The 18,088-nt window shown below is 42.9% G+C and overlaps 1 protein-coding gene and 1 long non-coding RNA gene across 2 annotated transcripts in view; both read left to right on the top strand.

Moving 5' to 3' along the window:
- SNTB1 (syntrophin beta 1) overlaps positions 1-18,088 on the top strand; it is a 210,963-nt gene that overhangs the window by 84,714 nt on the left and 108,161 nt on the right. The window lies entirely within an intron of this gene.
- Positions 5,420-9,354, top strand: LOC145720969 (uncharacterized). Its single transcript, XR_014144361.1, has 2 exons — positions 5,420-9,113; positions 9,201-9,354. It is a non-coding gene; the product is annotated as an uncharacterized LOC145720969 (long non-coding RNA).

Here is an 18,088-nt window from a genome sequence, read left to right as displayed (position 1 = left end):
AATGTGGAGTATTGTAGAAGAGATTCATGCCTGGGGAGAGAATTTAAGTCACTGATTTCTAAGCTTCTTTCCAGCTGTGGACTATATGCTATAACTCCCTCCTAAGGCACCGAATTCTGTTTTAAAGAATATTTTGGGAGACACCAGGCCTTGGTTCAAACATTGGAGACTTCATCTGTGAAGCCAGAAGAGGGAATGCATTTGTAAACTTTCATATCATGGTCTTCAAGTCCACCATTGATAAGGTGGTGCGGAAGAGCCTATCCTGCCAGGAGGTGAGAACCACAGGGCAGGACTGAACATGGGACTCCAGCTAAGCCAGAGGGTCCGGAGGGGACTTAAGTCCAGAGAGACCCAGAACTGCGGCTAAGGAGATTGACCTCTGACAATGTACACGTATATCAAATCACCATGCTATACACTTTAAAGATCTTAAAATTTTGTTAATTATACCTCAGTAAAGCTGGGGGAAAAAAAAGAGATCATGGTTTTAGGTGAGTCTTGACCCTGGTTGAGGAAGAAAAGAAAAGGAAACAAATATTTTACGGAACTCTGGTTACATGCTGGACAGAGTACAGTGTACCAGTCAGAGAGGTGGACTCTGCAAAACCCAACTCGGTGCTGGACCCAAGACACGCCTAACACAAAGGGATTTTCAAAGGCAGAAACCAAAGAGATGGGCACAGCGTACAAGGCAAATGCAGACAAACAGTGCTGACAAAAGGTACCAGTTTTGAGCTTGATATACGATAAGGTAAAATGCAGACTGAAAGCACAAAACAGGACAAAGGACTGGTTGCTGCTAAAGGCCAGAATGCACAAGGAACATTCACCACTTGTGAATGTGCACCCAGTAACACAGCAGCGGCCTTTATAGTGGAAACTCTAGAAGATGCAAGACAAAATAGAAATGTACTAATAGTAGGCATTTCAACATACTCTCCATCCAAGTGGACAAAAGGTCAGTAAAGATATAAAAGACCCAAACAACATAATTCATAAGGGAGATCGGGATACATCACAAACTTTGTACACTGATAATAAAGAATATATTTTCCTTTCAAATCCAGGCAGAACATTGACAAAATTAACTATAGATTAGCTCACCAAAAATGCAATAAATTTCCCGAGGTTGGAATACCATAAACAGCATTCTCTGATGATAGTGGAATCAAAGTAGAAAATTATTTGCCAAACTGAAGCACAATAAGCCTTTCTTCTTGGATTTTTAAAAGCTCTTTGTGAAATATCTCTTAGGTCAAAGGGGCGATAGAAACTGAAATTGTAGCATTTCTTAAAATATGAAAATAATGCATATGTTAAACATGAAAGAGAAAGAAGGAGAAAGGGAGAGTCGACTCTGCAGTCAGCTAGATCCATGATGGAATCTGGGTTCTGCCACTTATGCGTGAATTTAAGCAAGTATCTCATTCGATCTAAATAACGACCCTCGGTCATAGGTACTCTAAGCTCTATTGTATAGACAATGAAATTTAGTTCAGAAGGGAGAGTGGAAACAAACAGTAGATCTGGGGTTCCAGTAGGAAGCCCAGTTTCTTAATCATGATACCCAAGTTCCTGTGACTGTAGCACCTGGCGGAACAGCCCACCTAAACCGTAGGGACAATGGCCAGGACTTCGTGGGCTCCTGGATGCTAAAACTTGAGCAGCGATGACAAATGCCCCCGCATCTTGGGCTCATCCCCTCGGTTGGTGACACATAGCTACTTAAGAGTTTGCATTAAAAACTCTAATATTCAGTTTCTCAAATAGAAACCTCCATAGAATAGCAGGCAGGATTGCGGCTCTTTCTGTGGAAAAGGTCACCCAGCAGGCACTGAATCCTCAAGAATACGTCACTTCATAAATATCTAAATACCTCGTTGTTCATATTCAGCTCTTTGCTGCCCTGGTCCAGGGCTATATCCCCTGTTCTCCAGACTCTTTGGACATATTCCCTACCAGGTGCTTCGTTTCTGACTTGCCCCTTCCCCATCCTCTACCACCTACCCTACACCCAGCTAGCCAAGGCAGTGTTTCACACTCAAGATTTATCCATTTGCTCAAGATGGCGCCCTGACCCTTCACTAATCTCAAAACTCCCCAGTAGTACATAAAACCTTATGAGGTTCTGGGTCTTCCCTAAGTGTCCAGTTCCTCCCATCTCATCATTTATGCCCCAGCCACCCTTAAATAATTCACTCCCCTGACAATTTCCTTAGTCGCCGATTAAAAATCAGCATAAGTGAAGCACTGGTCCCACTATACTAGTGTGTAGATCCGGCCATCATGGCACCCTTTACAATGACTTGAGATTTTTTTCTTGTGTGCCTACCTAGATCTTAAAGTCATTAAGACCCTTGAGGTCTGGAACACCCATGTTATCATTTTAAAATCCCAGCTTTCTAGAACATTGCTTGATACAAAGCAGGCATTCAAAAATATAGGATATGTTAATGATTACATGGCATATTCGTCTGTCCATTTTTAGTATTCTTACCTTCTCAAACTTTAAAAGAAAAAAAAAAACTTCCACTAAATAACCTTGGGAGTAAAAGGACAAATAAAAATGCAGTTCTATCCTGGCAGGCTCAGCGAACTTAAATAAACCAGAACAACCCATTAGTGAATTTTGTTCAAAGTAACAAAACCAATATGGACTTTTCAAGGCAGCCTAAGCAGTGCATTCTCTCCATGTGGGAAATTAAATTGTCACCAAAGTTATCAATACAAGAGATGCTAACAGACCTGAAGAAGTGTATTTTATTATTTTATTATTTTTTTTTAAAGATTTTATTTATTTATTTGAGAGAGAGAGAATGAGAGACAGAGAGCATGAGAGGAAGGAGGGTCAGAGGGAGAAGCAGACTCCCTGCCGAGCAGGGAGCCTGATGTGGGACTCCATCCCGGGACCCCAGGATCATGACCTGAGCCGAAGGCAGTTGCTTAACCAACTGAGCCACCTAGGCGCCCCAAGAAGTGTATTTTAGACAAGGAAGCTGGAAGCCACTCCTTCTGGGATCAGGAAAGCCTTGCTAAAGTGGCCATAATGGTAATTACTACTTTACTGAGACCCCCATCTCCTTTGGGCTGTACCTAAATGGGCAGGGCTCCCCCAAGTAGATGTCCCCCCCTCCCCTTCCGTTCACCCAGTCTTATTCCTGATGGGGATCAGAACATAGGATTTCAAATTAAATCACTTTCTAGTCTTGGCTCCTCAACATTGTTCCCATATGACTTCGTTCTGGGTTTTAGATGATCCCAGGCACTTCAGTTACATGTTCGTAAACACATGGTCTTTTGGCAACCACCAGAAAAGAGTAATCATTTTACTAGTTTAGCCTTATTTCCTCCTTTTCCCAGTGTTTGGGGGCACACTGTTGTCTCCCTCACCCAAAGCTTATGTAGAGTTTTCAACCATATTCTTTGAACTTGGAACACTATTGAAAAGGCCCCTCTGTTAGTTCATCCGGAATGAAGATTCACGCAGTTCTTCTGTCCGTCTTCTCTCCACCATAAATCCTTACTTGTGAAGTGCTTCTCCTCTTAAGAGGCTCACAAGATGTGTACTTTCTTGGTTCTGTTTCCTTCAATCTTAGTTGGACACACTGTGGTGGCCTCATAACTGAAAGTATTGTCAGCCACACCATGATTGACACTCCATTTTGGAAACAAAGGGAAAATGTAAAATCAATTTACATTGGCACTGTGGTCAGTGGACACAGTTTCAGTGTCTAAAACAGAGGCCCAAATTAACCACCCACTAATACTGGTGAGTAAAACTCTGGAATTGAGGTTAGAAGATAGGAGTTTGAATCCCAGTTCTGTCACTCAGTCCCTTTCACTTTAGATGCATTACCAAATCTCTCTGATTCCCAGCTTCCTTGTCTATACACTGTGCTTGCTAACCCTGACCACATTTAATTGTTGTGATGGTTTGGTGCCGGTGTAGACATCCCTAATTCCTGGCAGCATAACTGTGCCATAAATGCAACTTTCAATCAAAATACCCTCAGTCCTGGGTACAAGGGGAGGGAGGAGGTTTTTTTGTTTGTTTGTTTGTTTTTCCCCAGCGGAAAGAAGTTTCCAGGTCATCTCCCCAAGCTGTTGAGCAGAGATTATTTTGTAAGACATTCTTTCACAGAGGTTTTTATCCTTTTGGGATTTCTGGCTCTCTGCAGGAACCTTGTTCCAGTTTCCCAAGTCATGGGCTTACAGAGCCTTAACGATCATGTATGTATTGAACTCCAGGTCCTCAGCCCACCCCCTCACTACCAACCCACTACCTGCCATGACCCCACTCCACTCCACTTTCCAGGGATCAGCTTGAATAATACTCACCACCCTTGTTTTCAGTGCCTTCCCACCCATTCACCCCCCCTTTTTTTTTTTTGGCACCTGGGAGTTTCCTTTTCTTTTTTTGCAGCTCAGCAGTACATTAAAGCCCAAACAAGCAACCTTTTCTTATTACATCTTATCTAGTATATCCAGGTGTTCATAGCAGAAGGATTTCTGAATTTGTAAACCACCATAGACTTGGAAGCTTCCTCACGTAGCTAGTTTAGTATAAAACTAAAATCAAACAAACAAAAAAAGTGAATATTATCTTTTGGATGATGTACCACTTTCATTTGAAAGTGCGGACTTCCCTCTACCACCAGAAGCACCATTTTGGTCATGCTTATTCATCTGTCTGTATCTGTCTGTTACCTCTGTCCCTCCGTCTGTCTGTCTATTGCCTCTATCTACTATAGCCTGTATCACATATCTGTTATCTATCTCTTCTTGCTTCTTTCCTAGACAACCCCTAGTGAAATATTCTTATTACTATAGAAGGATATGCATAAAAAGAGAGATGATCTTGGTGTTTGATTCAACAGCACTCACATTCTGCTTTTAAGAAATACAGGAAGTGAAATACATAGTAACAAGTTCAACAATTTGTTTAAAAGTGGTTGGGAAAGGAAAGTTCAGAGAGGTTGGGCTGAATTAGTCAAAAATCTGAAAAAGGAAATAAAGCCCTAAATAGTTGTTCTTTTTTAAGTGTACATAGTTAGGCAAAGGAAGGGGGCATGGCTTTGGCGTTCATAACAGACCTAAGAAAATAGATAAGATACTCCTCTTCAAAAGTTATTTTATTTTATTTATTTATTTTTAAAGATTTTATTTATTTATTTGACAGAGAGAGACACAGCGAGAGAGGGAACACAAGCAGGGGGAGTGGGAGAGGGAGAAGCAGGCTCCCCGCAGAGCAGGGAGTCCGATGTGGGACTCGATCCCAGGACCCTGGGATCATGACCTGAGCCGAAGGTAGTCGCTCAACCGACTGAGCCACCCAGGCGCCCCTCAAAAGTTATTTTAAATGAAAGTTTAAGAGTCTCATGCTCTACCGACTGAGCTAGCCGGGCGCTTAAATGAAAGTTTAAATGTTATTAAAACAATAAAGACAGATAGGTTAAAAATCAAATAGATCTAAAAGATTTATTATTAAAAATCAGTGGGTGTTTATCACTCATTTTGAAACCTATTTGTAAACTAATTGAAAGACTCATATCTGAGATCTCAGAAATGTTCTCATATTATGTATTTGGCAATGTCCTCCTCTGTTTTCTTTGTTCTCTCTCTCTCTGCATCCCCTGTTGGAAAGATGACCTCCTGGATTGATTTTCTAAGTCTGTTTCTTTCTCTCTTACTTCTGTCACATTTTTTTCTTCTTACTTTATTTTTGTGACACTTTTCGTGAATATAGTGTGTTTAAATTTCAGCTATTTTGGTTCTTTTTGTTCTCTGAATGTTCCCTTTTAATGGAATTTTGTTCTTGTTTTCTGGATACTGTATTTTCCTTTTAATTCGTGGAGACTATTAATTAGTTTTGTTTTCTTTGTGCTCTTTGTCTCTCCTATTATTATTATTATTTTGTCTGTTTGTCTGGATCTTCATCTGACTTGCTGGAGTTTTCCTCAAATGTTTGGTGATCTTTTGCTAGCTGCTCGTTTTTTACATTGAAGGATGAAGAAGCCTATTGGAACCTGTGGGTTCCAATCCACATCCTCCCGTGTGTGGGGAGAGGGGTTATCAGTTGGTGGGAATTCAGATACAGTTACCGTTTGGCAAGTCAGCCTTACCAAGAGACCTCTTCCAATTCTGCAAATGTTGGTGTTGGGAACTTTTGTCTGGGTCCATTGAGTTACTTAGGAAAATTATCCAGTCTTTGGGTGTGGTTGGTGGGAGACCACCCGGTTGAAAGCTTTATGAGGGTCTCACCACTCAGCTTGCAAACCTCCCATAGGACCCTGTTTCCAGCCCTGAATCACCCTTAACTCTCTCTCGGGAGGTTCCAAGCCCCTGCAGGTGTACAGAGCCAAGAAGCTCACACTTCTCTGGAATGCTAGAGAGAATACAAGCCCTTCAGGTTGTAACGTTCTTGGCTCTTTCTTTCCTCTGCAGTCGATCACTGGGCTGTCTGTCCTCAGACACTGTCTGATCCATTGCTGTCTGTCCTCCAGACACGTATTGAGCACTCATTCTCTGGTGGGCTTATACATATTTTACTGGGATCTTTTAAGGGAGAGGAGATGAACACGAATGGCCAAGCCACTATGTTTTCCCCCTTTGGATTAGGCAGAGCACGGAGAGCTACAGATACATTTAGACAATACCTCCATAGGCTTATGGGTCCTGTGGCTGTTGACATGTACCTTCTTTGTTCCTAAACAATACTAGGACAGGAATTTTCACGTTGCTGGTCCATCCAACCTGGTTGAGATTTCTTTCATTTTCTTAAATTTCAACAGTTTGGACAGTCTTGACCCTTCAGGTTTTTGGCTAGGTCCTGAGCCACCACAGAGGCAGAGTTCTTGCCCTGACCCAGCTTACTGTCAGGGAGGGAATGTGGGCAGGCAAGCCGGCAGTTACCGAACAGTACTCGAAAAGGCGATGCAGGAGGAAAGGATGCTCTGCATCTTTGTATACAACAGAGTGCACAAAAGGTTCATTTTAATGAGCTTAAAAAACATTTTCATAGCCTTGTTATTTTCAAGAAAATCTGTTCCTTCCATAGATAAACTTAAGTATTCATCCTAATTATCATACATTTTTAATCAGTGGGAGATGAATTAGTAAGGTTTCCCTGGCAATGCTAAGCTAGTGAAAAGGGGCATTTAACTATTTTTGGATAGCCTTGAGAAAAAGAGTTGAGGAGAGTGCTCACCAAGCATGGTTCTGTGATTTCATCAATACCCAATAAGATGAGTTCATTTTAGTTCATTCCATGCCTCTAAGCACCATTCCAGGAAAATCTGTTTCCCCTCTTCTAAGAGCATTTCAAGAGGTTGAACTTGACCATCTGGGTGCTGAGAGACTTTTGCTAATGTTGATTCTCAATATTTAGGTCTTGATCCTTTGCTCTCGATACATTAATTGAACTCCATTTGGTTTGCAAAAAGCTGCCCCAGGATTTTCCAGCTGAGATAATGAAGCCTCTGAAAATAACCCAATGCTATAATGCAGGCATCCTCTATTCAAGCAGGTATCACCTACTGTGGGATGGGTAGAGGGGGGAGGGAGGGGGATCCACAGAAAAGGCCCTGCTCTCCTTCCTCAACTCATGCATGGAATTTTACTTGCCTCAGGGTGGATGGTTTGGGAGCACGGAGAGCTACAGATACATTTAGACAATACCTCCATAGGCATACAGGTCCTGTGTCTGTTGACAGGTACCTTCTTTGTTCCTAAACAATACTAGGATAGGAGTTTTCACACTGCTGGTCCATCCAACCTGGTTGAGATTTAAGAAATTTCAAGTTTTGGACAGTCTTGACCCTTCAGGTTTTTGGCTAGGTCCTGAGCCACCACAGAGGCAGAGTTCTTGCCCTGACCCAGCTTACTGTCAGGGAGGGAATGTGGGCAGGCCAGCTGGCAGTTACAGAACAGTACTCGAAAAGGCGATGCAGGAGGAAAGGATGCTCTGGATGCTCCTTCATGGGAGCACTGCCTAATCCAAAGTTCTGTTTCTGGAGGGGGGTGGAGGATGGGGGCAATGGGGAATGACTATCAGAGGAAGTGATGCTTGTGCCGAGATGCAAATAATAAAAATAGAAGTTAGCCAGGTCCAGGTTGGGGAAGGCAGACAGAAAGGGTATTCTTGACAACAGAGATAGTATAGGTCTAGGCACCGAGGCAAGAAAACACGTAGCTCTGTTAAAGAACTGGAAGAAGTTCAGTCTCTTTGGAGCGCTCCATGAGAAGAGTGTCAAGAGTCCGCAGAGATGGTCATGATCAGAGCTAAGCCACTTCATGTTTGGACTTTATCTGAGGTGGGATCTGCGGTGGGAGAATGACATCACCAAGATCCCTCTGGCTTCACAGTCAGGTGGGGACTGCAGGGGCCAGACTGGAGGCTGGGGGAGCAGTCAGAGGGTTATTGCAGAAATGGAGGTGAGAAATCATCCCAGCCTCTACTAGAGTAGAACAGGAACACTAAAAAGAAATTGGATGAATTGGAGAGATTTTAAGGACCAGAATCTGCAGGAGCTCCTGATACAATGGGCTTGGAGGCATGAGGCAAAAGAAGGAGTCCAGAACTAGTTTTACTCTGTCATCCATGGACGTAGAGCCATGGTCTAGTCATCCCTGAGCCCTATTGCTAGGTGTTTACATTGGCTCTCGGTGACTGGGACCGAGGACAGCCATGTTTTGGTGGAGGGTGGGGGTCGCTAGAAGCATAGGACAAGTTTGGGCCTTTGGAGATATTGCCTTGATTGAGCATCAGACTCTGTCTTTTGGCAGTCTTATGTCCCTACCTGGACTCTCAGGTACCGTGAGAGGAGCAGTATGTCCTGCGTTTCTTCTGTATTTGCCCTCATTCTTAGAACAGCATGTAGAAATCACTCAGTAAATACAGAATGGCAAATGCAGTGATGTTGGTCAGGGTTGCTGGTGTCACTCCCTGAAGGGTTAACTGAAGAGTGTTTAATGAAGGGACCATTTTCAGAAGGGCGAGTTGTGTGAGCGGAACCAAGGACGGATGGAGAAGCACCCAGGGCTCAGTCACTCCGGGAAGCTGCTCCCACCCCGGGAACAGAGGAGCAAAGAGAGAAAGTTACTGCAGCCTGGTGAGGACTGGAGCCCTGGGAGATACCGAGGCCCAGGGAGGGTTTGGGGCATGGCAGCATCCCTAACCTTCCTCCCTCCTGCCCTAGGATCTCCTGTTGGTGCTTCTGATTGGCTGCACACAACCGGACGCCAGAGTCTAGGGAGCCTGAGTGACGTGCTCACTAGAGTTGTACTCTTAGAGCACAGAGCAAGGCAAAGAAGAACAAATCTGGAGGAGGCAAAAACAGAAAAAAAAAATAAAATCAAGAGAAAGAAGTGCATTTACATTCTGTCTTTTTGAAAATGGGTCTGATGTATATGCAACAAGTGATAACTAGTTATGAGAAAAAGGGTTGACTCGAACACTTCATTTCCTGACCTTGTTGGATAAAAACATCTTGGACAGCCCCAGATCCATATTTACAAGGTCCTGCTTCATAAAAGATGTTATGCCCCTTCTAGAGTTTTGGTTAAGATTTCTTTTTTTTTTTTTTTAAGATTTTATTTATTTAAGAGAGAGCGCGTGCACCAGCAGGCGGTGGGGGGAGCGGAGGGGCAGAGGGAGAGGGAGAAGCAGACTCCCCGCTGAGCAGGGAGCCCAACACGGGGCTCGATCCCTGGATCCTGGGATCGTGACCCGAACCGAAGGCAGATGCTTAACGACTGAGCCACCCAGGTGCCCCAAAACTACAAAATCCTTTTAATGTTAATTTTTCTCTCACCTAAAATGCCAAATCATTGACCCTGAATAGACACACTTGCAATTGGAGTGTGGTGCCTTTTCTTCCCCTGAGAATAAAGCCGTCACCTCCACCTCTGTTACGAAACACACAGTAAAGGCCAAGTAGTGCAATTTGTTTTCGTTTCCTGTGCTATTAAATATTCAGGCAATCAGAAGATGTTTCCTCATGTTACCTGGAAACAAAACACTAGATCCAGAAGTTAGAATTCTTGGAGCTGGTTTCTCAAGCTCTCTGGTAATATTCTTTTGTGGGAGGTGTTATGCAATCTTGAAAAGATGGTTGACTTTCAGGCCAGGCCAATCCATGTTTCATTGCTAGCTTTTCTCCTAATTATCTGCATGACTTTGGTCAATTTACATATCTTCTTTGAATTTTTTAAATATATAAAATTGGGGAGATAGTGTTTCTATGTATGTACCGTCTTATGGATTAAATAAGTTGGGACGTGCCTAATGTCTTACACCAAAGTAGGCAATTAGCAAATGCAACTTCTTCCCACTTTTTTTCTATTCTAGAAATATCCATTCCTCAGGAGATCACCAAAGGATTCTTTCAGTGGCATGAAGATGCGTTAAGAATTTTTTTAGATAGTTCTATTAAGTGCTGGGAAAGCCCTGGGTAAAATATTGAGTTGAAAAGTATACGACAGCTGTTTGGACAGGTGAAAACCACACTTTGATTTTATATGTTTCTGTCTGGTGCTGCAGCTGTAGGAGTTGGCAGCTTGAACAAGTGGGTCAATTTGCAAATAGTATCTTTAGATTAATTTCTCCAGGAAAGACAGAGACAGGGCTTGAATCACTAAGAAGGGGTGGAATTTTACCACGGCCACACAGTTTTATAGAAATATTCCAGTAAGCCTTGATGGCAGAATTCACTAGCCTGCTGTCAGATATGCAGAGAAGGAGAGTGACAGATAAAACAGCATGCGTGAGCTAGCATAGGAATTTGAAGCAGCATATTTCTGCTGATGCCATAGTCCTCCCAGGATCCTATTGACTTCACTTGGTACTAGGCTTCCAGGCTTCACAAGTCTATTATCATTAGGTATGTGCACAGAGTCATAATAGTGCTGGTCGTGGGTGACCAGCAATGTAGAACACGGGTTTTGGTCTTTTTTTTTTTTTTTTTTCTAGTTCTACAGATCTTTCTACTGTGTTCCATCCATCTTTTCTTTCTTAATCCTTCCTAAAATGAGAAGTACACCGTTTTGAGGCAGATGCTTACAGCTTTTGAGGTCTTGGAAGAGAGAGAAGACCTAACTAGTAATACCAGCATTGAGCTAAGTGAACTAACCAAACCGTTTATAACAGTATTTAGAGTGGCTGAGAACTAATGAACTGTAGCTCTCTTAGAAGTCTGCGTGTTGCGGTGGAAAGAGCTCATGGCTTTGAAAAGTGACAGACCTAGGTTTAAATCCTAGCTCTTTGTGATTTTGGACACCTAATTTTACCCCTCTAAGCCCCAGTTAATCCGTCTGTAAATAATAAAATAATGAAAGCGTAATAAGAGCCACTTTTCAGAATTTTTACACAGATAAAATGCCTCTCAAGATGAGGGGTGTATACCGTCTTGGATAAGGTTGGCTGTATCGGGAAGTATATAAAGCCACTGAATGAAAAGGTTTACTTCCAGGAACGTGAATTCTGCTGTGAATTTTGGGAGAATAGAATTTTTTATAGAGTTCATTCACATGCATTTAAAAGCTATAACATGAGATTTAAAACAAATTTATGCTTGCAGTTATTTTCGCTCAAACCTAGATTCCCTGAAGGTACAAGTTCACTCATTTCAACAATTAAGAGTTCTCAGAAAGTTGTTAGAGGAACTAACAACTTTTATTATGTACATAATGATACGTGGTAAATGTTATCAGTCAGGTTACAGTGAAAGAAACAGAGACCAGTCTAGGTAACTTAAGCAGAAAGGTATTTAAGGAGTTAGTTGCTTACAAAAAAATGGGAAGGCCTTAGGTCTCCAATTGAGTCTCCATTAATGACCCCCAGGAGTCTATAAAACTGATACAATCAGGAAAGTAGAGAACCAGGAGGTTGCCATTGGAAGTACCAAAATGGTGCAGGACCAGAGGAGTGATCCAGGAATCAGGGAACTGGGATGAGGGAATTGGCACCTTGTAATTCCCTCTTGACACCCAGGAGGCTGGTGTTTGGATGCCAGCACTCCCAGCCAGCTGCCGTTGCTCCTTGCTTTTGACCCTGACATCCTTGCTCACCAGCAGTGGCCGTCAAAACTTCCACCTTCCCAATCTCACGGGAATACATAAAATAATATATTTGGCAGAACCTACTATATTTACAAAACCTTACCTCTAAGGGAATCGGGGAACATGGAATTTCTTTTTTTTAATTTTTATTTATTTATTTTTTTGGCATTCTACGTTGTAAAGAGGGTGCAATGAGGTTGCATTAGCCAGCTCACAGTATCTGTTACACAGTGTTGGCTACATGGCAGGAGCTCAAGAAATGCTCATTCTCTTCCCTCCCCGTCCAGACTCAAAATAAGAGCTTAAAGGAAACTTTGCGCCTTGATATGGTTGGAGGAGTTGTGGGAAAGACAGTCCCTTTCCTACTGCATTGGTTTTGTTGAGTTTTGGAAACAGGCTGTTGTGGCAGAGATGCTCACCAGATAGTCCTTTTGTTCCCCCGAATTTCCACGTCTTCTTATAGTTGTGTTGGGCATTGTAACTAATTCTGGCTAATGAAATATGAGCAGAAATGATGTGTGCGCTTTTGAGCCGAGACCCTGATGGGCACATGGGTTCTTGGAGGTGCAGCTTTGAAATGGCGGAGTTTCCTTACGGCTGGCATCCCGAGTGACCTAGTGGAGCAGATCCCCACCCTACTCACGTCAGACCCCTTTGGGAACAGAACATGTAATTTTCATAAGCTTTGGTTATGTTAGATGACTGAGATTTCAGGACAGTTTGATAACCACAGCATAAACCTGTTGTGACCAATATGATCTTCATGGAGATGTCCTAACAATGCCGTCAAGCTGATTAATATTTACTGGGACATAGCAGTAATTCTCATGGAGCTAGGTATATTTAGTAAATGAAGTTTTTTCCCTCTCTTTCCCACTTTATGTAGTTTCCCCCCCACTTTATATAATTTTTAATGTAGAGTCTAAAAGGAACCATATGGTTTCTTTTTTAGCTGACATTATCCAAGTGAGTGAGCATGACCTAAAGGTACCAGATAAAGGACCATTGGGCCTTTTCACACTCAGAACATGTGAAAAGCATGCTTTGTTATTGCAGTTATAGGTGTTGCTTTGGGAACTGTTATTATTTGTGGCTAATGCTCTTTCCCTGTGGGTCTAGAGGATACTGTTGTCCGAAAGGAAGTCTTGCCTCTGTTTGTTTCAGCAAAAGTAGATGTAACTAGAGTATAACCAGATTCTGTCCCAGCTAAATTTGTGTGTATGTTTGTGGCCTTTCTTCTGCCTTTCTAGATTATAATTATACTTTGAAGTAATGACCAAGACCACCAACTTTTGGTAAATGAAGAACAGAGACTTGAAAATGCTCTATTCTCTTATTTACCCTCACCTTTACTGGTTTCTTATTTTCATGCAAATTAGCTTCCACTGCAATAATTCTCAACCTTTTTAATTTAATTTTTTTTTTTAGATTTTATTTATTTATTTGAGAGAGAGAGAGCACAAGTGGGGGGGGATCAGGGGAGAAGCAGGCCCCCCACTGAGCGGGGAGCCCTATGCGGGATTCCATCCCAAGACACTGGGATCACGACCTAAGCCAAAGGCAGACACTTAACCGACTGACCCACCCAGGCACCCGCAGCCTTCTCGTTTAATTCTTGTCATTGCAGCATGGGTATGAAAATAAAATGATATAATGTATGTTAAAGTATTTCATAAGCTATGAAGCTGAAGAACGTAAGAGAAAAACATGCCTCACTAAAGAATTCTACACCTCCTCACCCCTTTACTGTGGCCCACAAGAAACCCAGAGCTGCCTCATCCTGAATCTCCATGTGTCACCCTTTGTAGCTCTTACCATGTGGTGGTTTTACATTTATTTGTGTCTTGATTTGGCTAATCTCTGACTCTCTCACTAACTCCATGAGTACAGTGGTCTGGTTTGCCTTTGCTTGTCATGCTATCCCAGTGCCCAGCCCAGTCAGTGATGAATAAATAGTCACTGGACAGAGGTGTGTGCCAATGAAGGGACTGATGAGTGGATGAGGGAAAGATAACACAAGGAAGACCCAGGAGATAGGGCAGAGCTTCTCAGCTTCCCCACTCAGCATTCCTACGGTCTGCATGTTACCACTGACAGGGCCAAACAGATGTTTAGAATTTCTTCTGCTATGATCTTTGTGGGGCCTTGGAAGTTCCCCAAGATACTCCTGGTCCTCAGATGGAAAAATCTTTTACAATGATAGCCTCAGTCAGTATATTAGGTTGCAAAAGCTGTGATGCACCATTTCTGAGAGGAAAACGACCTTGCACGGTACATTATTCGTGTTTTTCAAGGAACCAGGACTGTGACCTCTGTGAGCTTATTTGTAAGAGTTGGGTGGCTTTCATACTGTGATGAGCTCCAAGGAGCTTCCCGGCTTCTTTGTGACCAGTGTTCTGATTGCAATGGCAGGCCTGCAGCTTAGAAATGCTTGTGAAGGGGCGCCTCAGTGGCTCAGTCGGTTAAGCGTCTGCCTTCGGCTCAGGTCATGATCCCAGGGTCATGGGATCAAGCCCCTGCATCGGGCTCCTTGCTCAGCAGGGAGACTGCTTCTTCCTCTCCCTCTGCCTGCCACTCTGCCTACTTGTGCGTTCTCTGTCTCTCTGTCAAATAAATAAATAAAATCTTAGAAAAAAAAAAAGAAAGAAATGCTTGTGAACCCAGGCCCAGAGGGGCTGGTGGGGAGGAGCGGGTGGTCTTGGGGGCCGCCTTGGGAAGGTCATCATCTGTTCCCTGGGTTTTAGACCAAGGCCCTGGAGCTAAGCTGTCATAATGGGTCTAGAGGGCCCCAGCTGCAGGCACTTCTGGGAATCTAGCAGAGTTTGTGCTGATCCAGGTTGCCCAGCTGTCCCCGCATTGACCTGCAGAGCCCAAGCAGAGAGGATGGCTTCCAGCCACAGGAAATCCACATCAAGCCTGCAGAAGCATTTCAGTCAGCATCCAACCAGGAAAACAGACTACTCTAGGCATTTTATTTTATTTTTATTTGTTTCTGGGGGGGGGGGGCGGTTGCGCATTTTAAACAGAGGGAACGGAATGCAGTGAATTGGTTATAATGGTCAAAGATGAGCTGAGAAGCCAGCCCAGGTTTTCCCTCCCTCTTGCCCTACGGTCTCCCCCAGTGTCTCCTGTGTGCAGAAGCCATGTGACACAGAAGCCCCAAGTAATCATCCCCTCGTGATATTGAGCAAAGTCACGGAGAGTGCAGGGAATGGATTTGAGGACCGACAGTACCAGGACAGGCCCAGGAAGGCACCTGATGCATCTCGAAATTTCTAGTGGTTAGCACACAGTAAGTGCCCAATAAATATTACATTGAACAGAATGAATCATCAGCACGTGGCTCTGATACTCAACTCTGTGAGTTATGTGAAGCAAGTTATTTTATCACTTTGAGTGTATTCCTGAACATAAGGGAGAGACAATGTAGGTTCCCCATTTTCATCTTAACAAGTAGACGATTCTGATCTTTCGTGTCTTCCCAGAGCTCTGTGTCACTTTCAAGAGCTTCTGTTCTCATTGTACAAGACTCTCTGCTCAGTAGCTTTATTACCCTGACCCCCAAGACTGACTCTGGAAGTCACTCTTTTGAATGAGCCTTTCATGTCACATGGTTTTAAAAGGATTTCTTTCTTTGGTGGAGTACAAGAAACCAATACACTTCATGGCATTGGCCCCAAATATGTTGCTCTAGGATATTGCTTTAAAATATTTAATGATTTATTTATTTATTTGTTCCTTTATTTTTTCAATAGATAATACAGACATGTGGTTTACTATGCACAAAAGGACATGCAGAAGCAACCACTGTTACCAGATTTCCATGTCAAATTGTCAATTTAAGACAATTATTTCCCTGAAATTTCCAGAAGGCAAATGTATTCATTTCCTATGCCTGTAATAACAAATTACTAAAAACTGAAAGGCTTAAAACAACAGAAGTTTATTCTCTCAGAGTTCTGGAGAGATTTAGTCTGCTCTTCCTAAAGGATCTAGGGAAGAATACTTCCTTGCTTCTTACGTTTCTGGTGGCTCCCAGCAATCCTTGGCATTCCTTGGCTTATAGCTAGTTGCAGCACTCCAATCTCTGTATGTCTTTACTGGCCTTCTCTATGTCTGCGTATCTCTGTATCCTTTTTTTTTTCTTTTCTTTTTTTTTCTTTTTTGAGAGAAAGAGAGAACATGCATTCATGAATGGGGAGAGGGGGCAGAGGGAGAGGGAGAGAGAGAATCTTAAGCAGGTTCCACACCCAGCATGGAGCCCGACATGGGGCTCGATTTCACAACCCTGAGATCACGACCTGAGCCAAAATCAAGAGTTGGACACTTAACTGACTGAGCCACCCAGGCGCCCCTATGTCCTCTTCTTATAAGAATATTAGTCATTGGATTTAGGGCCACCCTAATCCACGATGACCTCATTTTAACGAATTATATCTGTAAGGACCCAGTTTCAAGTAAGGGGTCACCTTGAGGTCCTAAGTAGACATGAATTTTGGGGGGACATTATTCAACCCGCTGCAATAGGTAATGATGCTTCTCAAGTTACCGCAAAGATCATACATATATGGTGCAAGGGTGGGGGTAGTCAGTGATTAAAAATACAGATTCCTGGCTCTATCTCAGACCCACAGAATTGGAACCTCCATAGAAGGAGCTTAGAAATCTACAGTTTTAACAGATTTTCTCATTGTGTCTAATCATTAGGTAAAGCGTGGAAAATCCTCTTTTAAAATAATCAAGCAAAAGCAAAAATCCCAAAGCATAAAACTTGATCCAATAGACTTGAGGTCAAATACTGGCTCAGTCCATATTTACTAGTTAATAACCTTGGGCATTTTATCTAATCCTTTTGGGGCTCAGTCTTCCTATCTGTAGGATGGCAGTAATAATAATGGTAGCTGAATTGTAGAGTTGCCAGAAATGGGAAGGTCACATGTATACAGATTCTAGATATTGGAGAACTAACGGCTAGGAGGCAGATCTGGGACTTGAACCCGGGACTTCCGAGTCCATGTCCATTGTGCACTTGCCACTGAAACCTGTCTTGCTTTTGACTTCACAGAGGAATTGTACATAGGAGTCCTTTAAAGAGCTAGTTTCTCTCAAGGAATATTAAATTTGATTCTGTTCACAAGGCCATAATATATGCACATGTACCAGAAAGTACTTAGTGAATAGAGCACTGTGTAATTTGACACCTTGGTGACACATTCTACTTAGAATCATCTACTTACCTCGCTACCTGCTAACCCCTAACAGATCTATTTCTCAAGCTACCAGTCATCCTCAATCATCACACAGATATTACCTGCTCTGGGCAGTCTTTCCTGTCTCCATCCCTCCAGATAGAATCATTGCTATTATTATTCTGAGAAACCCTAACCATCATTTTTTTTTCGGCTTTTGCTATACTAAGACCAAGGCAGTAAAGTGACAGGACTGGGCTTTGAGCCCAGCCCTTTCTGACTCCAAAGCTCATGTGACATAGAATTATCACTGTACCCTCTCTCTCTCTCTCTCTTCAAACCCCTCCCAGTGTTATCCTAACCATTCTGTATGCGGGGAGGGAAAGAAAGCCTATTTCTTCCACTGAACTGTGACCCCTTCCAGTCATTCATTCCAAAGCAAAAAACCTGTCTCATTCGTTGGTGTGTCTTGAAGTCTCGAACAATGTTTCTCAAAGTGCGATCCCAGACTGGAAGCATCAGCATCACCCGGAAATTTGTTAGAAATACAAATTCTCAGAGGTCTTTATGTGGGACCCAGTGATCTATAGTTCAACAAGCCCTACAGGTGATTCTGATGCACACTGAAGTCTGAGAACCACTGTAGGATGACATCCCCTCCCAGCTGCTTTCCAAAACACAGTGAGATTCTCAGACGTCTGTGTACTCTTTTTTTTAAAAGATTTTATTTATTTATTTGAGAGAGAGAATGAGAGACAGAGAGCATGAGAGGGGGGAGGATCAGAGGGAGGAGCAGACTCCCCGCCGAGCAGGGAGCCCGATGCGGAACTCGATCCCGG

This window comes from Leptonychotes weddellii, chromosome 4 (assembly GCF_054177405.1).
Source record: "Leptonychotes weddellii isolate Sample4059 chromosome 4, ASM5417740v2, whole genome shotgun sequence".
In the NCBI taxonomy this organism is placed as follows: Eukaryota; Metazoa; Chordata; class Mammalia; order Carnivora; family Phocidae; genus Leptonychotes; species Leptonychotes weddellii.
This window is presented reverse-complemented; position numbering and strand designations above follow the sequence as displayed.